The sequence below is a fragment of the Lonchura striata genome, chromosome 35 (genome assembly GCF_050655825.1).
Source record: "Lonchura striata isolate lonStrDom1 chromosome 35, ASM5065582v1, whole genome shotgun sequence".
NCBI classification, from domain to species: Eukaryota; Metazoa; Chordata; class Aves; order Passeriformes; family Estrildidae; genus Lonchura; species Lonchura striata.
The window spans coordinates 2,528,566-2,554,439 of record NC_140737.1 but is presented as its reverse complement, the minus strand read 5'-3'; the positions used below and the strand labels follow the sequence as shown (position 1 = coordinate 2,554,439).

At 52.3% G+C, this 25,874-nt stretch overlaps 2 protein-coding genes across 2 annotated transcripts in view; both read right to left on the bottom strand.

The window, feature by feature from the left end:
• LOC144247634 (uncharacterized) overlaps positions 1 to 25,874 on the bottom strand; it is a 748,886-nt gene that overhangs the window by 347,253 nt on the left and 375,759 nt on the right. The window lies entirely within an intron of this gene.
• Positions 1 to 25,874, bottom strand: part of LOC144247632 (uncharacterized) — a 375,628-nt gene that overhangs the window by 347,253 nt on the left and 2,501 nt on the right. The gene's annotated exons all lie outside the window — the stretch shown is intronic.

Sequence of the window (25,874 nt, the reverse complement as noted above, 5' to 3'; positions counted from 1 at the left end):
AGCTGAAACATCCAGCTAGCCAAAAGTGTCTCTGGGGTGAAAGGCCACAGTTGCCGCTATTTGGATCAGCCGAAGGGGCCAGACAAGCCAAGGCATGTCCCATCCTCATTATTGGCAATACCAATAGGTCCCAGTGTGCCACTGGCAGCTGGGGCCTCAGCCACCTCCTCTCCCCACAGTAGCGCCTGTGCAGCCTCACAAGATTGGACAAAATCTTCACTTGCAGAGACCTGTACCTGCCATCAGCCATCCCCAAGCCAGGTTCCAAGATCTCGTCCACAGCTGCATTATCAGCTTGTGTCTGGGGCATGGTGACACCACCCAGAACAGGACCCTCTGTCCCCGAAGGTGCTGGCCCTGGTGTCTGGCCAGGACTGAAGGGAGGCCCCTCCTGCCAGGGAAGGGCTTGAGCAACATCTTTGGGCTTCAGCTCAGGTGGTGCTACCACCAGCACTGGTGGAGCTGCTAGTCTGGGCACAGCCAGGGGTGGGCAGGCAGCGGCTGGGCAGGGGCTCCTGGGACACCATGTTTTGGCTTTGCTTTTCATTGTAGAAATTACAAATTTTTAGAAAGTTTTTCCATAGTACTTTAAGAATTTTCAAAGTGGTTTTAAAATTTAGAAAAACTTAGAACATTTTTACACTTCTAGAGTAAAAATTAGAATTACATTTAATTGGTCATATTTACTCTGGGAAGAACTGAGACAACCCATGGCACCTAGCCTACTGGAGAGGCTCTTTTGCCACTGCAGATTTGTACCTAGCCACAACAACTAATGTAAAACCTTTTCCCTGATGTTTTCCAGGATTTCTGACAAGCTCGCCTCTTAATCTTCAGAGGCAAACTTTGAGCACAGTGGGAATCTCCTGCTGTGCAGGTAGGGCTCCTCTTTTTATCTTGGTTTAGGGCAAATTTGGGAGATGACCTCCAAAGGGGTTCCTGAGAAAACAGCAGCCCTGCCCCCAGCTAGTTTGGGAAAAATATTTTTTTTGAGAAAAGTGGAAAAAACCTCTATATTTAACAGGCAAAGCATTCACCATCAGGAAAAAAAAAAAAAAAGAAAAAAAAAAAAGAACATTATTAAACAATAAAACCTCTCGCCACATAGAAGAAATTACAAACTCAGAAAGTCCCCTCTGTGGGCTGTGGCTCTGCAAACTCATTCTGTTATCAGTCCCTCTGGCCCTGGAAATGCCGCACCCCAGGCCCAGCCTGGTGGGCCACAGGTGTGAGCTGCTGGGGCTCTTCTGGGTGTTCAGTCCAGAGCAGGTTTAAACAGTTCCATGAAAAAAGAAAAATCACAGTCTAGAGAAATTCCCTTCCTCAGCTAGCTAAATACTAACTAAAAAGCAAAGGAGAGCTCTATCCTGCTGTCTTGTCTGTCTGCAGACAGCAGAGTCCAGGAGAAGGATGTGGGGGAGCAAGTGCAGTTTCTGACAATAAACTCTGCGCTTCTTCTTGCCTCCCCCTTCACTCTTGGAACCAGTTTTAAAGGTGCAAAACTTATTTCTGGGCTGAACTGACAAATGGGGATATAAGCATCATAAAGGCACCCAGGGACAGTGTCCCAGCTGCAACTGGGGCCTCAGCTACCTCTTCTCTCAGCAACTGCTCCTCTGAATGGGGCAAAGAATTCCAAGAACGGCCAAACATCTCAGTCAGGGACACATCTGCCCTCATTTCCCATCTCCATGCCCATGCCTGATGTCCCTGTCACAGCTGCATTACCAGCTTGTTGCTCTGCAGATGCTGCCTCCACCCAAACAAAACCCTGTGTCCCTGAAGGTTTTTCTGAGCAATGACCCTTGGATGAAGCAAAACCTTTACAGTCAGGGCAGTCCATTTGTACAGAAGGGGGTACACTCTGGGGGTACAGCTAAGAGCATGAGGTCACAGAGGGCTCTGGGTCACAGCAGGCCGAGGTCACAGCAGGCTCTGGGTCACAGCAGGCTGAGGTCACAGCGGGCTCTGAGGTCACAGAGGTCCCAGAGCCCCGTGGCTGCACAGCACCACAAGGCCCGAGCAGGCAGTCCTGGAGCACAACTGCTGCAGCAGCAGCGGCGGTGGCAGCAGCGGTGCTGACATTGGGACAGTGGCCTCAGGACAGTGGTGGCAGCGAGAGCGGCGGGACTGGCACAGGGCAAGGCACCATGGCCCTTGCTCTGCGCCTCCTCCTCCTGCTCCTCCTGGCCATGGCCCTGCCTGCCAGGGCTGCCCAGGCTGCTCCGCTGCAAGCGCGGGGAGCAGGTGAGCCGGCAGCCTGGCTGCCCTTTCCCAGGACAGTGCTCCCTGCTCCCCAGGAAGCGCTGGGGATGGTTTTCCTGTGGGCTTTCGGGAGGGTTTCCTCTGTAGGAGGGAGAGAACCCCCCCATTGGCCCTGGGCAGCCCCATTTTCCTCTCCAGGGATGTTACACAGGACAGGGAAAGAGGGTGGAGAGTGACCAGGAGCCAGCCCAGAGCTCCCCAGGCCCCTGTGCATCTTTGGCCTTGCCCATTGCCACCTGGCTTCCACAGCCTTATTGATCCCCTTGAAGTGCCCAGTTCCCGGAGGCAAAAGGGGATCCCAGCACAATGGAAATGGGTCTGGTCTCTGCTTCCCTCTAGATTTGGATCACGACTTGAATGATTTGCAAGTGCTGGTGAATGACACGTTAAAGATCTTGGAAAATGCTGAAGGCAAGTTCTGCATTTCCCTTTTTCCTGACAGCATAATCAGTATCAAGGTGGCAAGAACTCACACATGCCATTTTTGTTGAAAGTTGAAGAATGCTGAAAACTTTTCCCTGCTCCCCTTCTGGAGCCCTGAGTGATCCCACAGGATCACTGTCAGTGGGAGGAAGGAGCATTTAGCTGTTCATCTTCCTCCCATGTGCAATGCCAGTGTGTCCTTCCATGTGCTCTGCGCAGCCACAGAGAAGAGCAGAGAGGGAAGGGGCAGAGCCCAGGGCTGGGCCCTGGGGCTGAGCCTTGGTGCAGCCTGAGGATCTCCTACATTGCCACAGGAGATGTTTTGTCCTGCCTTTCTTTGCAGCTGAACCTGTTGGTGAAGGTGGTGCAGCTTCCCCACCCATACGCATTACTGAGCCTCTGGGAGATGCTGAGGGTAGGTGAAGGCCTTTCCCCCTGCGAGAGCTGCTAGCTCAGAGCCCAAAGCTCGGCCAGGGGGGCATCGCTGCAGGTGCCAGGACAGAATCATGCACGTGTGTGCCCTCGCCCTGGGCCATGCCCTCACTGCTCCTGCAGCTCAGTGCTGCCCGTGCCGATCTGCAGAGATGGCAGAAGCTTCTGTGGCTGTTGAGTTACAGGTGTGGCTGCCGGGAGGACTTTCCTGGGTCCTTTGCTGATTACTACCCACAAGCCCAGCTCCCATCGCAGGGGTGAGTAGTGTGTCCCTGCTGATCCCGCAGGCTGGGCACTGGTATTGTGGGATCCATTCCTGGGAAATGGCATTGTTTTGCTCTAAGGTCCTCCGACAGGAAAGAACAAAGCTACAGGACGCAAGAAACCCCTTGAGCCATCCGAAAACATGAGGCAAATGCTGAAGGAAATGCTGCAGGCAGGACAAGGTGGGTGCATTTCCCTCACTCTTCCCCTGGGACTCAGCATCTGGGAGCTTTCTCTGCACATCTGGACAGGCCGTGCCCGGCACAGTGGGAAGGGATCCATGGCAGCCTCACTGCCCTGCTGCTGCTCTCATGCCCTGCAGGGCTGTTTCCCAGGCTGGCCTGGCTGCAGCTTCTCCCCAGCCTCTGCAGGAAGGCATTTGGCACCAGCAGACAGGGAGCCCAACTTCACCACAGCCCATGCCCACCCTGAGTTCCTCTGCAATTTCCCACTCTCAAGGCCGATTAGGAGAGGTGGCGGTTTGGAGGAGGGAGTGGGTCGTAGCCTACCCATAAATTTTATAGAGATTTCCTGATCCTTAACCATGCTTGCCTTTGACAAGCATTGCCTCCTGAAGATGCCAACTCCACTATGTGGAACAGCCCCGCCTGTGTCTTTTCTTTTCTCCAGAAGTGGATGTAGAAGCTGGTCTGAAGGCCGCATTTCCCAGAGGAAGCAGTGGCTCATTGGCAGCCTCTGCTGCAGGAAGGGAGTTGCTGCCAGGCACAGTCACAGGAGGTAATTGCTGTGCCTCTGGGCTTGCGCCCTGCTGAGGCTTGAGCTGCCCTCTCTGCTGCTTGGCAGTGCGGGCACAGCTCAGACAGGGCCGGCACAGCCCAGAGGAATTATTATGCTCAGGGCACTCGGGTACTGAGCAGTCCTGCTGGGGTCCCTCCGTGGGAGACACGTCCCGAGACCTGGGAGCGACTGCACGGGGTGCCCATGGTGGGGAAAGGGCAGAGGGGGAGAGCAAGGCTCCAGGGTGTCCTGTAAAAGCTCTGCCATCTCCCGTTGTGACAGGGGAGCTGTTTCAGCCGAAGGATGATGGGCAGTTGGTAGGACAGGAGGGAGGGAGGGAGTTAGGAAGGGATATTTGCAGCACTGCCTGCTGCAGTTTTCCCCAGGGATTAAAGAGAGTTTCCTCTGTGCAAATGAAACATCCCCATGGGCCCCCTGCTGCTCCAGTTTCCTCTCCAGGGATGTTGCACAGGGCCTGCAAAGTGGATGGGGATTGATCAGGAGCCAGCCCAGAGCTCCCAAGACCCCTCTGCAGCATCAGCCTTAGCCTTTCACATCAGGCTCCCACGACCATCCCCAACCCCCTTGGAGAGCCCCTTCCCTCAGGCAGAAGGGGATCCCAGAACACCATGGAAATGGTTCTGATCTTTGCTTCTGTATAGACTGGGAGCGTGACATGGCTTATCTGGGAGGCCTAGCACAAGACACTTTGAAATCCTTGGAGAATTTTGGAGGCAAACTCTCAATGTCTCTCTTCCTGAAGGAATAATCAATGTCCATTTTGCAAGAGCTCAATCATGTGCCATTCCCTTAAGAGCCTGAAGGTTGTTGAGATTGGGAAGCCCTGCCCTGCTCCCTTCTAGAGCCCTGATTGATCCCACAGGATCACTGTCAGTGGGAGGAAGGAGCATTTAGCTGTCAGTTTTCTTCCTGTGTGCAATGCCAGTTTGTCCTTCCGTGTGCTCTGTGCAGCCACAGAGAGGAGCAGAGAGGGAAGGAGCCGAGCCCAGGGCTGGGCCCTGGGGCTGAGCCTTGGCTGCAACCTGAGGATCTCCTACAGTGTCATCACAGGAGCTGTTCTGTCCTGCCTTTCTTTGCAGATAACCCTGCTAGTGAAAGTGATCTGGCTTCCCAACCCACGTTCAGGATGGAGCCTCTGGGAGATGCTGAGGGTAGGTCAAGGCCTTTCCCCCTGTGAGAGCTGCCAGCTCAGAGCCCAAAGCTCGGCCAGAGGGGCATCACTGCAGGTGCCAGGACAGAATCATGCACGTGTGTGCCCTTGCCCTGGGCTATCCCCTCACTGCTCCTGCGGCTCAGTGCTGCCTGTGCAGATCTGCAGAGATGACAGAAGCTCCTGTGGCTGTTGAGTTACAGGTGTGGTTGCCGGGAGGACTTTCCCGGGTCCTTTGGTGGATGTTGCTCGCAAGCCCAGCTCCCATCGCAGGGGTGAGCAGTGTGTCCCTGCTGATCCCACAGGCTGGGCACTGGTTTTGTGGGATCCATTCCTGGGAATTGGCATTGTTTTGCTCTAAGGTCCTCCGACAGGAAAGAACAAAGCTACAGGATGCAAGAAACCCCATGAGCCATCCAAAAACATGAGGCAAATGCTGAAGGAAATGCTTCAGGCAGGACAAGGTGGGTGCATTTTCCTCAGCCATCCCCTGGGACTCAGCAGCTGGGGGCTTTCCCTGCACATCTGGATAGGCTGTGCCTGGCACAGCGGGAAGGGATCCATGGCAGCCTCGCTGCCCCACTGCTGCTCTCATGCCCTGCAGGGCTGTTTCCCAGGCTGGCCTGGCTGCAGCTTCTCCCCAGCCTCTGCAGGAAGGCATTTGGCACCAGCTGACAGGGAGCCCCAACTTCGCCATGGGCCATGCACACCCTGATGTCCCCTGCAATTTCCCAGTCCCCAGAAGATCAGGAGGGCTGGCGGTTTGGAAAAGAGAGAGCCCTGTCACAGCCCCAGGAGCCTGGGCCTTTTCCTGATCCTTATCCATGTCTTTGACAAGGATTGCCTCCTGAAGTTTCCACCCTCCTGATGTGGAATGCTTCCATCTGATTCACCTGTGCCTCTTCCTTTCTCAAGGGATGGACAGAGACGCTCTATGGAAGGCAGCATTTCCTGAAGGAAGGGAGGAAATTCCAGGCATGGGCACAGGCACAGGAGGTAATTGCTGTGCTGGCCTCAGCCCTTGCTGAGACTGTGTGGCAGAAGCTCTTTTCCAAGGCCCTGACCTGTGTGAGAGGGTCTGACTGTTCCTTGGCCGGTCTGAGCTGACTGAGCAGAGATAGGCAGGAAGGAATAGTTGTGGCACTGCCTGCTGCACATTTCCTCAGGAAATTAGTGAGGGTTTCCTCTGTGTGAGTCAGAGAACCACCATGGGCCCCGGGCAGGTTCAGCAACCCCTCCAGGGATGTTGCACAGGGCCTGCAAAGAGGGTGGAGAGTGATCAGGAGCCAGTGCAGGGCTCTCCAGGCCCCTGTGCAGCTTTGGCCATGGCCATTCACGTCCGGCTCCCACTGCCTTACCTGACCCCCTTGCAGTGCCCATTTCCCAAAGGCAGAGGGAGATCCCAGAACACCATGGAAATGCTTCTGATCTGTGCTTCTGTATAGACTTGGGAGCGTGAAATGGCTTATCTGGGAGGCCTAGCACAAGACACTTTGAAATCCTTGCAGAATTTTGGAGGCAAGTTCTCATCGTCCCTCTTCCTGAAGGAACAATCAATGTCCATTTTGCAAGAGCTCAATCATGTGCCATTCCCTTAAGAGCCTGAAGGTTGTTGAGATTGGGAAGCCCTGCCCTGCTCCCTTCTAGAGCCCTGATTGATCCCACAGGATCACTGTCAGTGGGAGGAAGGAGCATTTAGCTGTCAGTTTTCTTCCTGTGTGCAATGCCAGTTTGTCCTTCCGTGTGCTCTGTGCAGCCACAGAGAGGAGCAGAGAGGGAAGGAGCCGAGCCCAGGGCTGGGCCCTGGGGCTGAGCCTTGGCTGCAGCCTGAGGATCTCCTACATTGTCATCACAGGAGATGTTCTGTCCTGCCTTTCTTTGCAGATAACCCTGCTAGTGAAAGTGATCTGGCTTCCCAACCCACGTTCAGGATGGAGCCTCTGGGAGATGCTGAGGGTAGGTCAAGGCCTTTCCCCCTGTGAGAGCTGCCAGCTCAGAGCCCAAAGCTCGGCCAGAGGGGCATCACTGCAGGTGCCAGGACAGAATCATGCACGTGTGTGCCCTCACCCTGGGCCATCCTCTTATGACTTCTGCTCAGGCCTGGCAGATGCTTGATGGAGGGAGGGCCTTGGCCCAGTGCCAATTCCCAGATGTTTTTGTGATCCTTAACCATGAATTTGAAAACCTTTGCCCCCTGAAGGTGCTACTTCCCTTAATGATGGATGGTTCCATCTGATCCAGCTGTCTCTCTTCCTTTTCCAAGTAATGGACCAAACATCTCTGCAGAAGGCGGTACAACCCGGAGGAAGGAGTGGCTCAGTGCCAGCCTCTGCTTCAGGAAGGAAGGCGATGCCAGGCACGGGCACAGGCACAGGAGGTGATTGCTGTGCCGGGCTCAGCCGGGCTCAGCCCTCGGCGGGGCTGTGTGGCAGCAGCTCTTCCCCCAGGCCCTGCCCTTGCACGGCCCGGCAGCAGCCAAAGCTGGAAGTGCCTCGGCTTCCAGGCCTCTGGAGCTCATTGCCAGCCCCGGGGAATCGGGACTCTGCACCAACGTCCCTCCTGCTGCAGCTGCTCCCGCAGCCGCCCTGAGTGCCCAGAGGCCCCAGGCACAGGAGCAGCCCCGAGCGGGAGCCCTGCAGCCAGCCCAGGGCCAGAGCCAGCCCTGGCTCCCGGCTGGGCAGGGGCTGCAGTGGGTCCTGACAGGGCCTGGCTCTGTCCCCTGGGGCTGGGGGAGCTGTCCCAGGGCAGGGAGGGCCAGGGCTGGCAGGGGCTGCTCAGGGATGGGTTTGGCCCCTGTCCCTCCAAGCAGCCACGGCCCAAGCAGCTGCGCTGGCCCCGGGCTCTCCTCCCGGCCTGCTGGGCTGTGTTGGGAGGCACAGCCTGTGCCAAGGGGCGGCAAGGTGCCTGCAGGCCCCAGCTCTGGGCAAACAGAGAACATCCTGGCCATATGCACCGTGCTGCCAGCTCAGCAGTGCAGCACAGCGCGGGCTCACGCTCCCCATTGCTCCCACAGATGCAGCCAGCCCCACAACACCTGTTCCCGATGCCCAGAACAGCCTCAGAAGTGGTTGCTATTGGGAAACACACTGTGTGCTACAGTTAATTGCAGGTCTGCTGTTTTTGGAGCTTATCTTCATATTGCCCTGTGTTGGAATCTGGTGTTACTGGAAGAGAAAACAGTGAGTGTTTTCATCATTTTTCCCTCAAACAGTTTCTTTTAAAAGTCTAATGTAGATGGGAAACATTTACAGTGAGGCTGCAGTGGAGTTGTGGCCAGTCCATGGCTGTCCAAAGCACTCTGCTGAGGGTTCTGCTGATGCCCAGTGCTTTCCTTGGCCTCTTCATTGCTGGGCCTTGTCCTGGGGGGCCGCTGGGGCTGCAGCCAGTGCTGGCTCCCCCTGAGGCTGCCTGGCCAGGAGCAGCCCCAGGGGCACAGGGCAGAGGCACAGCAAGGTGGGCAGGAGAAAGAGCGGGGACGAGATGGCCCCTGAAAGGCAGAGGCGCTCTGGGGCTGCTCCTGGCCAGGGAGCTGCCCAGAGCCGTCCCCTGCTCGCCGGGGCCTCGAGGGGCAGCTGTGCAGCTGGGCCAAGGTGTGCCAGCCGCTCCAGCCGTGCTGGGGAGCCTTGCCAGCTCTGGGCCCTGCTGTGCAAGAGGGTCCCCGTGTGCCACCGGCAGCTGGGGCCTCAGCCACTCCTCTCTCCACAGCAGCGCCTCTGCAGCTTCACAAGACCAGACAAAGACTTCAGCCACGGAGACCTGTGCCTGTCATCAGCCGTCCCCAAGCCAGTTTCCAACAGCCCTTCCAGAGCTGCATTACCCACTTACTGCTGGGGACATGCTGCCACCACCCATAACAGAACCCTCTGTCCCCAAAGGTGCTGGCCCTGGTGTCCAGCCAGGACAGGAGGTGCAGCCCTCCTGCCAGTGTATGCTCTGACTCCAGCAGCATCTTTGGGCTTCAGCTCTGGTCCCTGGCTGCTACCACCAGCACTGGCGGAGCTGCTTGTCTGGGCACAGCCAGTGCTGGGCAGGCAGCAGCTGGGCTTCGGGCTCCTGAGACCAGCAGCTACTGCCTTTATTTTTCGTTTTGCAAGATTTAGGAATATTTTTCATAGAGAATTCTCCAAATATTTTGTCCCTTTTCCCACAGCAGTTCTATATTTTTCAAAGTAGTTTTAGAATTCAGAAAAACTTAGAATATTTTTACATTTCTAGAATAAAAATTAAAATTGTATTTAATTGGTGATCTATGCTTTACTAAAACCTAAGACACCCTATGACTCACAGCCTGCTTCAGAGGCTCTTTTCTCACTGGACACTTGTGCCTAATCACAACAACTAATCTAAAACCTTTATCCTGATGTTTGCTGGGATTCCTGACAAGCTCACCTCTCAGTCTTCAGAGGCAAACTTTGAGCACAGCAGGAACCTCTACAAGTCACCATCTTTGTTTGCTTCTGCACAAAGTTCGTCAGTCATAGAGCGGGGATTTCGCTCAGCTTCCTGCCGCCCCGCTCCCCCCAAGCCTGTCCTGAGCCCTCTCCTGCAGCTGCTGCTCTGCCATGGAGCTGCTGTAAAACACAACAGCTCTGCCACACCCGCTCAGCAGGACTGGAGAAGCTTTCTGGCCTTGCTTACATTAGGCTGGTGGCTTCTCTAGACGCAAGCTGAGCTTTTGAACACTATGTCTCACCTGGCACAGGAACTGATGCTGCCTTTCTCATGGAGGCTAAACTCCCATGGGCTTTAAAATCTTTCTGGCCAGCATAAGGCTTGGAAAACCATTTAATGCAGCCATTTAGTATTGAAAATGGCCCAGTCTTTGTATCAAAGTAGCTTGTTTAAATGCTGGAGCCCACCAGAGCATCCCTCCAGGGCATATCTGTCTCTCCCCCACCTCTGCCTCCATGACTGCCAAACTGCACCTTTCAGAGTTCTTTTCTCCAGAAGCTGAATGGCACCATTTTATCTGGGGGAGGGAAAAAAAAAGGAAATGTTCTATGATACTATCAGCATCATCATCACAATGAACTGCAAATTAGTTAAATGACATCAACGACTCAGACTGTGGACTTACTTCTCAGAGTGCAGCACTGGCTTTACTATCCCTTGAATCTGCAGATGTGCTACAGTCTTGTCCTGGGTTGTAAGATAAGCTTGTATTCTATTTGCCATCTGTTGAAGGCAAACCTGTTGGACAGGTTTTGTTATCTTTTCCAAGAACCGGTTTTGCTCCTAAGAGGTAATGGTTTGTTAGTGGGCCATTGACTGATTCAATGCAGGGCTGGTAAATGTAACACCGTGAGGGGTCCCACCCAGAGGGGGAAGCCAAGCACTCTATTATTGTTTAAAGGGGTAGCTTTTTGGGGAGAGGAGGCAGCTCTCTGGGCGGGACTCCGAGAGAAGCAGCTCTTTACTTTGGGGGATTGCCAGGGAAGCAGCTCTCTTCGGCGGCTCTCGCAGCGAAGCAGCCAGAGCGCCCTGAGGCGACGGCGGCGGAACTTGGAGGCAACCCCGGCGCAGAGGAAGACCGGCCCCACTGCCACCAGATCTTCAGAGGAAAACTATACCCTTCAAAAGATCACCACTGCAGCTGCAATTCATCAGCCACTGCAAGGGGAGCAATCATCCCAACAAGACTGCTACCGGCACCCCGAATACTCAGGTTCTGGACTTTTTTCACTGGTTTTGTTTGTACCGATTGCATTTGCCTTTTTAAATTGTTGTCTAGTTTTCTCCTAGTAAAGAATTGTTACTCCCATTCCCATATCTTTGCCTGAGAGCCTTTTGATTTAAAACTCCTAGTAATTCAGAGGGAGGGGGTTTGCCTTCTCCATTGCACAGGAGGCTTTAGCCCTCCTTCGCAGATTCCTGTCTTGTCGAACCAAGACAAGTCTTTAAAATCCGTTTCATGCTTACATAATTTGGAGTCAAGCACAGCTCTGTGAGAGCTTTAGGGATTGGGCCGGCCCTGGCCCTCTCGTGTGTCTGGAGTAACCTGCCCAAGGCATCTGCCACCTGAAGAGCAAAGCAGGGTACGGAAAAGCACCGGCTGCAGAACAGCTCGAACTGCAGGGAGCCCATTCCTGTCAGGAGTAACACGATGTCATGGTTTGACACTGGCACAATGCCAGTGACCCCATGAAAATGTAACCTATCAATTGAATGATGTGAAATGCGATTGAGAACAGAGCAAAGCAGGCCAAACTTAATAACAAGGGGAAAACTTTATTACACTACTACTACTATAAAAGGGAAAAAAAAGGGAGGAAAAAAAAACCACACACAAAATTTGAAATGAAAACCTTTCAAAACATTCCTCCTCCCACCACCCACCTCCAACAAACCACAGCGAGACACGATTGGACCCTTAATCAAGTCTTCACCCTTCCACATAATCAATACCGAGTCCATCAGGGGAGAGAGGAGTCTCCCTTGCACCATAGACCCCCAGGAAACACAGATGCCACCTCTTGTCTTTCCATGTCATACATGGCACCGCCCAAACACACCAAGCCAGTCTGACACTCTCCTCTCCATGTCACAGTGCTCTCACCACCGTGCATGGACAGAGACTGCTTATAGGGCCCCTTTAAGGATGCTTTGCCAAGGACCAACAGGAACAACAGTCCAGTGTCTCATTTTGGGACTACAGTTCCCCCCATTTTCCCCTGAGGCCAGGGGTCCAAGAACAGAGATCGCCTTCTCTTCTTCTCTGAAGACGGAGAGCATCATCACACCCTCCTCCGCTGACCTCTGTTCATCCCTGAACTGGTATTTGCTGGAGGAGTTTCTTGGCTCACCACTGCATCCCCCTAAAATGCAGTCTCTCTTGGAGAAGTTGGTTCAGTCTATGGCTGACAAGAAGAGTCCAGCCAACAGCCACTCCATCATCTCCCCCCAACCTTCTTTCCCTAACAACTGAGGTCCCCGGCTGTCTCTCTTTCCTTCAAATTGAAGAGGAGCAATATTTCACAAAGCCTTCATTTCACAGGAAAGGGTTAAAATTCCCGGACTCCCCGGACAGCTGAAATCTCTCGGCCCAGGACTCTGTCTCCCATTCCCATGCTGGGTATCTCCCCCCTCCTCCTCCTTCTCCTCTGCCAGCAAACTCCCGGGTGTCTGCAGGCTCTCTATGTCTTTTCCTCTAGGCTGGGGGTGGGGGGGGGAAACAAAGACATCTCAGATGTTCTCCACCCTTCCGTCCACAGGAACTGGCCCAGCTCGGTTCCAGACCCTTCACCCCCTGGCCTACCTCTGCAGGCCACATGGCTTCCCCTTCCCCACCCAGCTCATGGCTGGGCAGGGGAGGTTTGCACTCTCCGCTGACCGGAACCAAAGAGAGCGAGTTCTCCTGGGAGTTCTGCTTTTAACCCCTCTGTGTTCTCAGAGGCGTGTCCACCTTCAATTGGTCACCCCAAGTGTCAGTATCCAAACCTGACCCCTGACTGGACTGACCTCTTCCTTCCAAGAAAATTCTTTTCCCGTGTCAAACCACGACACACGACCATCTCACCTTAGGACTGGGTTTTGTGAGAAACAACTGTTCACTTTAAAAATTTTAAAATGTTTATTAAACATTTACAAAAACATAAGAGAAGGATAAATAAGGAAGAACAGGCCTGGGAAGTGCCCCTGCCCCATGGCTGCCTGCCAGGTGGCTGCCTCATATTCAAGATTGATGCTTCACCTTTCACATTCCTGGAGGGTGCATCAGCCACCCTGGCCCCTCCCAAAGTCTCTCAGTCAACCCTTCTTTGCCCTTTATTGGTAGAATTTATTTCTTGTAGCTGCATTTGAAGGTCAGGTGTTGTCACGTCGTGTTCCCCCAGCAACAAGCATTTCCTTTCCTAACTCTCCCATGCAAGGGGTATATGTCGACACCTATTGTGGTGGACCTCCACCTCAGGGAATGACGTGCATTGACTCTATGTTTGCAGAAGGCTGAACAAAAGATTTATTAAGCTGTCCTATATTACACTATACTAAAAATTATACTACTGCTATCCTGAAGAAAAACCCATGACCCTTAGAGACAGTCCAACACAGAGTGGCTCCAGTTGGTCAAATTAAATCAAAACACCATCACCAGAGTCCAATGAAGAAACCCCTCTTTGGTAAACAATCTCCATTCTACATGTGCCAAACAACAGATGCAGCAAATGAAGATAATTGTTTTTCTTTCTCTGAGCTTTCTCACAGCCTTCCCCAGGATTTTCCTGGGAAAGTCTGTGTCTCTCACTGTTCAAAGGATATGTGAATACCACACATGCCTTCTTTCTACCTGTCCTAGAAAGCCCACCTGTTCCAGGTGGGAACAATAGGGAGTGGGGGGGACGGGGACTGTGGGGAGAACAGAGAACATCTAAACAACAAATCACAATAACATAACTCTACATCAATAAAGCTTCTCTTAAGATACACACAATATTCATCCCTTAATTGTGAGAGCCAATCATCTCATTATCTATCTATTACAGTTTGGATGGAGACCAGAACTAATACCTTGCAAAAGGAAAAGAGGGTACAAAGGTCCCTGCAGTCCCCTGGCCTGGTACCCCAGCCAGTGGGGAAAGGAAGAGGGCAGCATGTGGCCAGGAGTTTAAAAGGAAGCTGTGTCCTCCAAAACTTTGAGAGAGAAAACCCCAGCAGCAGATGTCCCCATGGACTCTCTCCCTTTATTCAAATAAAGATGCAGGGCTCCTCTGGCTCCCTTATGGACACTGGCTTTTCACAGCGTGGTTTGTATGCACACCCGTTTCCTTGTATCAGAGTATCACCAGCCTGCAGTGACTCCCTGCCACTCTGGTCTGCAGGAGAAATGGAATTAATTTCCATTAAGGCCCTCCCAGAGGGAAGGAAGAACACACCCAGAGGAGTCAAGAAACCCCTGCAGGCATCCAAACTTCTGCACCAGGTGCCAAGTGAGTCACAGAGGAGTCGTAGTGGGTGCATTTCCCTCAGCCTTCTCCTGAGACTCAGCAGCTGGGGGCTTGCTCTGCACATGTGTGTTGGATAATATACCAACTTTAATTTTTTTTCATTTCTCTAGTCAGGGTTGTTATGGACAAATTCAATTGGGGAGGCTAATTATAGATAAATCAATTAACATGAATTTATTAAGCAAGCAGAATTAAGCAAAAGAACAGCGCTGGGTGGCCGGGGAGTGTCTGCTCTGCCACGGTGCACCTTCCCCCTTTGACCTTTTTGTTTTTATAGTCCCTTTTTTTTTTTCTGGTTGACGTGTTTTCTCTCGATGTACTCTTCACTGGTGCAATTGGTTGCTGGGGGTCTTTCTTTCTGCCCTTGGTGGTCATAGGAATGAAGGCTCCTCATCTTCCTTGCGGATGGTCCTTGGCCTAAAAGTTAACTTGTATATAATTAGTTACACAGTCTTCTATGCTAGTTACATCTGCACAATTCTTAAGCAGAATACTTGCTGTTTCCCCCCCTTTCTCCTTCTCCTCCCACATCTTGAGATTCCCTCCTCCGTTCAAATTCTTATCTCCTTCAATGCTCGTTTGATGAACAAAGACCTTTTTATTTATTACAATCCCTCCTTTTTCTCTTTACCAATTTGTTCATTAAAACACTTTAACTTTTGGTAGCTTAAGACCAGGATTTTATCTGCTTTTGAATCTCTGGGCAATGCTTCGTACCCATCTCTAATAAGCATTAGATGAGCTGCCTCTAGTCTTCCTTTTATAATGCCTATGATTTTATTAAAAATGCAAGGTTTGAAAGTTAAACTTAGTAGCAACAATAACCTGCAATCTCCCTTATACAGAATTTATCCTTGAGTGCCATACTCTGGAATTTTGCACCTCTCAGGGTACCATGAGACCTTTAAAAATTTATCTGGATGGGTGACAGCCAAGGCGGTTGCTATGGCTTTACAGCCCTAATACTCACAGATATTCCCCAGGATAATTTCAATATCGCCCCCCAGGATTGGAACTAGGACACCAATAGGTAGCCCGGAGTTCAGGTTTACTCCATCTCCACATAGAGTTTACCAAGTCCTCATTAGTAACAAAAAAATGGGAGCTACAGTGGTGGCATTATGCTTAACAACTTTCCCTTGGTCTATTTCGGTCAGAGTCCAACCAACCCCTACCAGTTCCTCTATAACCAGGAAACACCATCCCTACCTTTCAATTAGGGTCACTGCCTGCAGCTGCTGCTGGGGAAAACTGGCTGGTGTGCATAGTCCCCTTGTACAGGCCAGGTACAACATATAACTAATAGGCACAGAATTTGCCAGCAAGGGTGGAGTCCAAACTGCCCCAGGGTTTGATTATCATTATCTCCCCATTCCCAGTGTTTGTTTTGACATGTTATTGCCTGGCTCACCTTTACCCTTGGGAGATCAGTATCCTTGAGGCAGTTCTTGAAATACTTTGAATTGTCCCAGTCTGAGGGCTCTTTCCTCCACCGCTTCTCATCCCTCTGCTCCGGGCCGCGAGGCGCACCATCTTCTCGGAGCAAGGATATTCTTCAGGAGGACCCTTACTCTGTTTTTGTTGCCTCTTTTTGAATGATTCCTAGCTTTTATCCTTCACTTGTGGTGAGTCACACTGAATCCCAGGTAAAGTTTTCCAGCAATTCCCTTTGATAATTTGAACAATTAGGGGAATTGATTCAATGGAGTGGAAACAACAATTTTCGGGTCTAGCCCCCTTAGTAAACACCTCCCACCACTCTTGGTATTCCCTTGGTAGGGTCCCGTTCTCTTCTCCAATCCTTAGGACTGACTCTGTCAGTTCTAACTGATAACACCTTTACAAATACCCCTAGGAGGAGTGCCTCTGTAACTATGGACCCACCACCGTTCCTGGCAAATTTTACCAATATAGCATACAAAAGGGTAACAATCACAATCCTTCTTTGTACAATATACTCTAAAATCATTAGTTATAGGATATCCATAGTCCAATATCTCACTCTACCAGCTGGTTCGTACAATTCTTACTGAGTCCATTCAGTCCATTTAAATGTGACCTTAAGGTCCCCGGGCTGGCTGGTTATTCTCCTGGGCTCTTGGGCAGCAGCAGGAATCGCTCCCTTTATTCGGCTCGCATGGGTCCACCCCTTCTCGGCGGTTCTGACTGCAGTTTCTGTAGTGAGTAAAACAACATAGGGAGCTTCCCAGTTTGGGGGTAGTGAGGTTTTTTTCTAGGTTTTTATTAACACCTTATCACCTGGATTTATATTGTGGATTGCTAGGTCTAAAGGAGGTTGTTGCACTAGTAACCCAGCTCTTCTAAGCCCTTCCTGAGCCTTCACAAGTTGCATGACATATTGGTTAATTTGTTGATTACTTATTTCAGGGTGATCTATAGGAGAATCCATGTCATAAGGCATCCCATAAAGCATTTCAAAGGGAGAAATTCCAATATCGGTTCTGGGCTGAATTCTTATATTTAACAAGGCTAAAGGTAAACATTTTACCCAAGATAACTGTGTTTCATACATCAATTTAGTTAGTTGTTTCTTAATTTTCCCATTTACCCTTTCCACTTTACCCAAGCGTTGTGGATGCCAGGGTGTATGATATTGCCACTTTGTTCCTAGAGCTGTAACTACTTCTTTAATTATTTTGGAGGCAAAGTGTGGCCCTCTGTCTGAGTCTATTACTTCTGCTAGTTCATAGCGGGGGATTATCTCTTCTAATAGTATTTTTACTACTGTTTGTGTAGTTGCCCTGAAGGTAGGGAAAGCCTCTACAAACTGAGTCAAGTGATCTATTATCACCAATAAGTGTTTATACCTTCCTACTTCAGGCAAATTGGTAAAATCTATTTGAATGTGGGAAAATGGTCTATGTGCCAATTCCCGTCCCCCCCATTTCCCACACCACTCAGGATTTCTCACACCTGGGTCTACTCCTGGGTCAGGGGTCTCTTCAGCCCCTCTAGAAATCTCAGCCCTCATTCTAGAGAGACTGCAGACTGTAGAGAGAAAGCTTACCAGATTAAATACCAGGAAGATGGTCTCTTTAACAGTCAGGGGAAATGGAACATTCTCTAATAGGGGGCTGAGAGATTCAGAGGAGAAGAAGGAAAGCAACGGCTGAAAAGCCTCATCCCCCGCTTCCCCTCTAACAAACTGGCTGCACAACCATGACCATGAGCCATGCATTCCTGGAACAGACTTCAGCACCTTCATAAACCCCCTGGATGCCATCACACCCTAGCACAGCCCGATGGATATTCTGGTCAGTGCCCTTCTACTGCAAAAACTACGTATTAGGGACAATACCAGAGCTATTCCTGGATAAGAAAATAAACCTAGGGACCATAGAGGGATTAAGATCTCAAAAAACCCTAGGGACCAGAAACACATACAGGCCTCCACTCTAAAAGACACTATGAATTCAAACAACAAAGCCAGTAACTACTCCATACTAACACAAAGTAATTGGAACCAAAATATTATTAGAACAGGTTTTTTTTTTTTTTCACTCTCTCCAGACACGAAATGGGCAGTAAAATATTTGTCCTAGTTTAGGGCAAATTTGGGAGAAAAACCTCTGGAAGGAGCCCCCAGAAAACAAACCCCCACGGCCCCTCCCCACCCACCTGATTTGGGAAGAATTTTCTCTGAGAGAAGTGGAAAAGAACCGGTTTATTTAACAAACAAAACACTCCCCAGCACTATAAAAATGAACAACACCAGATGACAACAAAACTCTTTCACCACTCTGAAGAGATGACAAATCCAGAAAGTCTCTCCTGGGGGTGGTCGCCCAGGTCTGGGCGCTGGGGATTGCTCTGGGCACTGGGGATGGCTGCTGCAGATCACAGAGCGCAGGCTCCCGGTGCTCCTCGGGGTTCCCAGGTCCCAGTCCAGAGCAGGTTGGATGGTATTCACTAAAGGGAAAGGGAAAAGGAACAATGCAGGGAAAGAATTGGACTGCTTAACTTAACTAATTTTAAAAAGCAAAGGCAAAAGCAGAAGCAAGGAAAAAAAGCAAAGCAAATCAAGGAAAAGCCAGCAAGCAAAGCAAAGCAAGCCAGCCAGCACTGGCCTCTTCTAGACAGCAGATCATGGGGGGAGGTGAGCCGGCTGATAACAAGGCAAAACAAACCTTCACTTTCTGAGTCAGTTCTGAAAGCACAGAACAGAATATCAAACATAAACAGAACACACGATTGGAGATACAAACACCATAACGTCACCCTCGGACATTCCACCCCTTATCTCCATATCTTCAACATCATGTAAAAACTCCATCAAGTTAAAACTTCCATCTTTCACTTACTCAAACCTTCAACACTTACACATTTCCTTCTATTTCACTTGCTCAAACCTTTGGCACGTACACATTTCTTTCTGTCTCATGTCTGTGTGTTTTCATGTACAGACACTGGCAGTAACATGCAGCAAACAGTGATATTTGCCATGAGTCTCACCCCACAATCAGATCCCCCTGAGGTACACATCGTGTTGCTCCATCTCTCTGCATTATCCACCATGTACAACCTGGTCCCTGAGCAAAGACAATCCCACAAATGGGTTTGTCTGTACTCAAGGCAGAATTGATCCACACTGATTTCCCTAACAAACCTCTGACATGTGCCACTGGGACTTTATCTCCATCTACTACATTCAGGGACTCAGACTGGGCAAGACCTGCTCGATTGGTGGAACCTCGGCTGTTAACCAACCAGGTGGCCTTTGCTAAATGTTGCTCCCAATTTTTGAAAGATCCCCCACCCAATGCTTTTAAGGTGGTTTTTAACAGTCCATTGTGCCTCTCCACTTTGCCTGCAGCTGGGGCATGGTTTGGGATGTGGTACACCCACTCAATGCCATGTTCCCTAGCCCAGGTGTTGATAAGGCTGTTCTTGACATGAGTCCCATGGTCTGACTCAATCCTCTCAGGGGTACCATGCCTCCAAAGGACCTGCTTTTCAAGGCCCAGGATGGTGTTGATAAGGCTGTAGCATGAGACACAGGGTAGCTTTCCAACCATCCTGTGGTGGCTTCCACCATGGTGAGCACGTAGTGCTTGCCTTGGCGTGTCTGGGGCAGTGTGATGTAGTCAATCTGCCAGGCCTCCCCATACTTGTACTTGGACCCCCGCCCACCATACCACAGGGGCTTCACCCGATTGGCCTGTTTGATGGCAGCACAGGTCTCACAGTCATGGATCACCTGAGAAATACTGTTCATGGTTAGATCCACCCCTTGGTCTCGTGCCCACTTGTAGGTGGCATCTCTGCCCTGATGGCCTGAGGCATCATGAGCCCATCGAGCCAGGAACAACTCTCCCTTGTGTTCCCAATCGAGGTCTGTCTTTGACACCCCTATCTTTGCAGTCTGATCTACCTGCTGCTTGTTTTGCTGCTCTTCATTAGCTCTACTTCTGGGGACATGGGCATCTACATGGAGAACCTTCACAGGTAGCTTCTCTACCCAGGTAGCAATATCTTTCCACTCTTCAGCAGCCCAAATAGGTTTTCCTCTACACTGCCAGTTAGCCTCTTTCCACTTCTCCAGCCACCTCCATAGGGCATTGGCTGCCATCCATGAATCAGTGTAGAGGTAGAGCTTTGGCCACTTCTCCCTTTCTGCAATGTCCAGGGCCAGTTGAACAGCTCTGAGTTCAGCAAGCTGGCTTGATCCACCTTCTCCTTCAGTGGCCTCTGCAACCCGTCGTGTGGGACTCCATACGGCTGCTTTCCACTTCCGATTCATCCCTACGATGTGACAGGAACTGTCGGTGAAGAGAGCGTAGCGTGTTTCATCTCCTGGCAGTTGGTTGTATGGTGGAGCTTCTTCAGCCCATGTCACTGGTTCTTCTTCTTCATCTGTGACACCAAAACTTTCACCTTGGGGCCAATTTGTAATTATTTCCAAAATCCCAGGGTGATTCAGTTTACCCATATGGGCACGCTGCATGATGAGAGCAATCCACTTGCTCCATGCAGCTCTGGTGGCATGGTGGGTGGAGGGAACCTCTCCTCTGAACATCCACCCCAGCACCGGCAGTCGGGGTGCCAGGAGGAGTTGTGTTTCCGTGCCAGTCACCTCTGAGGTGGCCTGGACTCCCTCGTGGGTGGCCAAGATTTCCTTCTCTGTGGGAGTGTAGTTGGCTTCAGACCCTCTGTAACTTCTGCTCCAGAATCCCAGTGGTCGGCCTCGAGTCTCCCCAGGCACTTTCTGCCAAAGGCTCCAGGACAACCCATGGTTCCCCGCTGCAGAGTAGAGCACATTCTTGACCTCTGGTCCTGTCCTGACTGGGCCAAGGGCTACAGCATGAGCGATCTCCTGCTTGATCTGGGTGAAGGCTTGTTGCTGCTCAGGGCCCCAGGGGAAATTGTTCTTCTTGCAGGTAACCAGGTAAAGAGGGCTCATGATCTGACTGTACTCAGGAATCTGCATTCTCCAGAAACCTATGGCACTTAGGAAAGCTTGTGTCTCCTTCCTGTTGGTTGGTAGCGACATCGCCATGATCTTGTTGATGACATCTGTAGGAATCTGACCCCGTCCGTCTTGCCACTTCACTCCCAAAAACTGGATCTCTCGAGCAGGTCCCTTGACTTTGCTCTTCTTGATGGCAAAACCAGCTTCCAGGAGGATTTGGATGATTTTCTCTCCTTTCTCAAACACTTCTGCCGCTGTGCTCCCCCACACAATGATGTCATCAATGTATTGCAGGTGTTCTGGAGCCTCACCCTTTTCTAGTGCAGCCTGGATCAGTCCATGGCAGATGGTGGGGCTGTGTTTCCACCCCTGGGGCAGTCGGTTCCAGGTGTACTGCACGCCCCTCCAGGTGAAAGCAAACTGAGGCCTGCATTCTGCTGCCAGAGGGATGGAGAAAAATGCATTGGCAATATCAATAGTGGCATACCACTTTGCTGCCTTGGACTCCAGCTCGTACTGGAGTTCCAGCATGTCCAGCACAGCAGCACTCAGCGGTGGAGTCACTTCATTCAATGCATGATAGTCCACAGTCAATCTCCATTCTTTGTCAGATTTGCGCACAGGCCAGATGGGGCTGTTGAAGGGTAAGTGGGTTTTGCCGACCACCCCTTGGCTCTCCAGCTCTCGGATCATCCTATGGATGGGAACCACAGCATCTCGAGTTGTTCTGTACTGTCGACGATGCACTGTTGAAGTGGAAATTGGTACCTTTTGTTCTTCTCCCTTCAGAAGTCCTACTGTAGTTGGATTCTCAGACAGTCCAGGCAAAGTGTTCAATTGCTGGATGCCCTCTGTCGCTACAGCTGCTCTCCCAAATGCCCACCTGAGTCCCTTTGGGTCTTTAAAATACCCCCTTCGAAGGTAATCTATGCCCAAGATTCATGGGGCCTCTGGGCCAGTCACAATAGGGTGTTTCTTCCATTCCTTTCCTGCCAGACTTACATCAGCTTCCACCAAGGTAAAGTCCTGTGATCCCCCTGTCACACCGGCGATAGAGACAGATTCTGCCCCTATGTGTCTCGATGGAATTAACGTGCATTGTGCACCAGTATCGACCAAAGCCTTTTATCTTTGTGGCTCTGATGTGCCAGGCCAGCGAATCCACACAGTCCAGAAAACACGGTTTTCCCTCGCCTCTACCTGGCTAGAGGCAGGGCCCCTCTAAGCCTGGCTATCCTTCTTGCCTTGGGCGTATGTCTTAGAGGTTCCTTCAAGGGGATCGGACATGTCATCATCATCATCATGCCTGGCAGTTTGGCTACGGGCAACTGGAGCTGCTCTCCTTTTGGTGGCACTTCCTCTCTGGGTCTTGCCTTCCTTCAATTCATGCACCCGTTGTGCCAGAGCAGCAGTAGATTTTCCGTCCCATCTCCTCATGTTTTCTCTGCAGTCGCGCAGGAAGAACCACAGCTCAGCTTGTGGGGTGTACCTTCTCTCACCATCTGAGGAACATCTACATTGCATACCAGAACCTCTGATCTGTACTGCTGAGATTTGGAAAAGGTCCTCCTTAATCTCCTCCGAGTCTTTTATGATTCTCCTCTATCTTATCGTCTAATTTCTGCAGACGTGTTTGCACTGCTGCAATTCTGGCATGGGTTGGGCCATGTACAGCATCTGCATATGCTTGGAGTTTCCTTGCCATGTTGAGCACGGTCTCATCCCTCTCCTCCCGCTTCATTATTGCTAAAGCAGAAGCATATTCATGTGGCCCAAGCCATAAAGGTTTTCGCCACATCACAGATGTACATGGTACCAAGCCTGGATTCCTAGTTGTTATTTCATCTGAGAAGATAATCTCTGCCACTGCCATTTCTCTCAGATATTGGATCCCTTGTTTTCTATAGTCTTCCACTGAGTCTGCTGCATATAAAGATCATCTGCACACAGGTACCTTTGTGCTACACTTTCCAGAACCCGTGCCCAGAGGCTGTGAGGGTTAGCCCCCCTCATCATTTCTTGATCAATGACAGGATCATGTGACAGGGATCCCAAATGTCTCACTTCAGTGCCATCCAGAATTGTAGCCTCGCCTGCAGCATCCCAAGTACGGACCAACCAACTAATTACTGACCCCGTGGCTCTCCCAGTCCATCCCAGTCTCTCCCAGTGCCTCCCGGCTGTCCATCTCAGCCTGGCGTGGCGCTGCCGCCTCTCAGCCAATCAGAGCGCGAGTCTCTGATGACTCATCAGTTGCCAGGCAGATCCGCAGCGCCGCGTGCCCCGCACTGGACTCGGCCTCCCAGTGCCGCGCGCTTCATTCCCAGTTCCTCCCAGTGCCGCCCCAGTCCCTCCCACTCCTTCCCAGCCCATTCCCAGTTCCTCCCAGTGCCGCCCCAGTCCCTCCCACTCCTTCCCAGCCCATTCCCAGTTCCTCCCAGTGCCGCCCCAGTCCCTCCCACTCCTTCCCAGCCCATTCCCAGTTCCTCCCAGTGCCGCCCCAGTCCCTCCCACTCCTTCCCAGCCCATTCCCAGTTCCTCCCAGTGCCGCCCCAGTCCCTCCCACTCCTTCCCAGCCCATTCCCAGTTCCTCCCAGTGCCGCCCCAGTCCCTCCCACTCCTTCCCAGCCCATTCCCAGTTCCTCCCAGTGCCGCCCCAGTCCCTCCCACTCCTTCCCAGCCCATTCCCAGTTCCTCCCAGTGCCGCCCCAGTCCCTCCCACTCCTTCCCAGCCCATTCCCAGTTCCTCCCCAGTTCACTCCGAGATCTCCACGCTCTCTCCCTGTGCCCCCCATCCCCTCCCCTCTCTCTGGGTGCCACCCCAGTCTTCCCAGTCCATTCCCAGTATCTCCCAGTCAATTCCCAGACTTCCCCAAGGCCACACCAACCCTCCCTCCTCTCTCCCAGTGCCCCCCACCCAGCGTGTCCATCTCGCTGGTGCCCTCGAGCTCCCAGCCCGGCCCCGGCCGCCTCCTCTGCTCCTTGGTGGATTTCTACCCGGCCCACACCCAGCTGAGGTGGTTCCAGGGCCAGCAGGAGCTCTCTGTGGTGGCCACCAACGTGGTCCCCAACAGGGACTGGATCCACCAGCTCCTGGTGCTGCTGGAAACCCCAGCCTGGGCCAGGGTCACCTCCACCTGCCAGGTGCAGCACGTCAGCCTGGAGCACCCCCTGAGCCACCACTGGGGTACAGGGGAGGAATTGGGGGTGCTGGGAGAGCCACTGGGATGTGGTGGGAGCAACTGGGAGGGAGTTGGAGAGAGCCTGGTTTCAACTGGCAGAGAAGGTTGTGGGTTTGGAAGAGCTAAGAATGGGTTTGAAGAATACAGGGGAGGGAGGAATGGGGTTCTGGGGGTCCTGGTGGGAACTGGGGAGGAGTCTGGGGGTACTGGGTGTGACGGGAGAGATTGGAGAGAGCCTGGAGGGGCTGGAAGGAGATTGGGGATGGATTACTGAAGCTTGGGATGAAGTTGGCTGTACTGGGAAGACACTGGGAGAGGTCTGGGTGAGTCCTGGTGGGGCTGGGAAAGAACTGGAAGAGGGTTTGGGGGTCCTGGGACAGTGGAGGGCAACTGAAAGGGGGTTGTGGGATCCTGAGAGGGATGGGAATGGCTTTGGTGGGTCCTGGAAAGGCCGGGAAGGAATTGGGGAAAGGTTTCAGTGGGTCCTGGCTGGGTGGGAGGGATCGGGAAGGTGCTTGGAGGGGCTTGGGGTGTTTGTGAGAGCTTTTAGGGGATCTGATCCCTGCGGAACCCCCCAGACATGCTGCATGCAGCAAGATGCTGTCAGACACTGAGGGTTTAGTGTTGGGCTTCGTCTTCCTGGCGCTTGGGCATGGCTTCTACCTGTGCAAGGTCAGGGGGATCCCAAGAGTCGTGTCCCCCCTTCCCCCAGGGTGTGTGCTGCCCACGGGCCCCTCCCGCCCGGTGTCACCCCCTTTTCTCTGCCCACAGAGCTCCTGAGCCGCCGGCGGCCGCAGCCACTCCCCGTGGCCTTGAGCTTGGCCGGGACCCCCACTCCAACTCCACGGTGATTTTAAGGGGGATTGAGTGTCCCCCCAGCCCTGCTGTCACTCTGCCCCTGCCCGCCTGCTCCCAGTGTTCCCAGTAAAGCTTCCCAGTTAAACCCAGCCCAGTTCATGGGGGCACTGGGGAGGGACTTGGGGGGACCCCACGGCGGGGCCGGCCCTGGGCAGGGAGGGCGGGTCCAGGTGGGGAACACTGCCTGCTGCGGGTCTGCCCGGCAACTGGTGAGTCATCAGCCCCGCTCGCTCTCATTGGCTGACTCTTCTCCACCGCGTTCTCTCATTGGCTGAGGAGAGGCCCGGCAGTGCAGAGAAGGAACGGGAGAGATCCCGCCCCGAGCACCGGCACGGGGACAACAGACCCAGCCTGGGCACAGGGAGGGAATTTATTACCAACCAAACCACGGCAGCACCAGGAGAAGGGAAAGAAATCCCTCCAGCACCTTCCCCCACCCAACGGGGATCACCCACAACAGGGTTATCCACCATGGAGAGACGGGGACATCCGAGTTTAGAACAAAGCCAATTTTATTAAGTGTACCAAGTGTTTATACAGGGATTTACTTGTATGGTGCTTATACATGGCTCTGTTTTTGGTAACAATTTCCCATTGGATACACATTCTTGGTGACATCCAGTAACCTGGGAACATTTATCTTATCACAAAGTCTCACACCATGTTGCCTGGCCACTTCTTGCTCAGGGAGACTTAAACTGTGTCTGTGTCTCCCACAGTTTCTGCTCAGTCAGGCCTCAGATATCGGGCCCCTTTATCAGCTCCATTGCTTTACTCTCTGTTTTATTCCCCATACGGGGGCACCAGGGCTCTGCCCAACGGGGGTCACAGGGGATCATCCAGCCCGGATCCTCCCATGGGGGATGGAGCTGCAGCAGCACACCAAGCTCTTCCCTCACTTTCTTCCCTCACTCCAAGCTCTTCCCTCACGTGGGGCACTCACAGGGCTTCCCTTAGTGGTGCCTCCGTTGGTGCTGGGTCAAGTGAAAGCTCCTGGAGAAACTCTTCCCACACTTCCCACACTCGTAGGGCCTCTCCCCGGTGTGGATGAGCCGGTGCACGGTGAGGTGGGAGTTTTGCTTGAAGCCCTTCCCGCAGTCGGGGCAGCGGAAGGGCCTCTCCTCTGTGTGACTCCGCTCATGTAGGAGGACACTGGAGCTGGTCTGAAA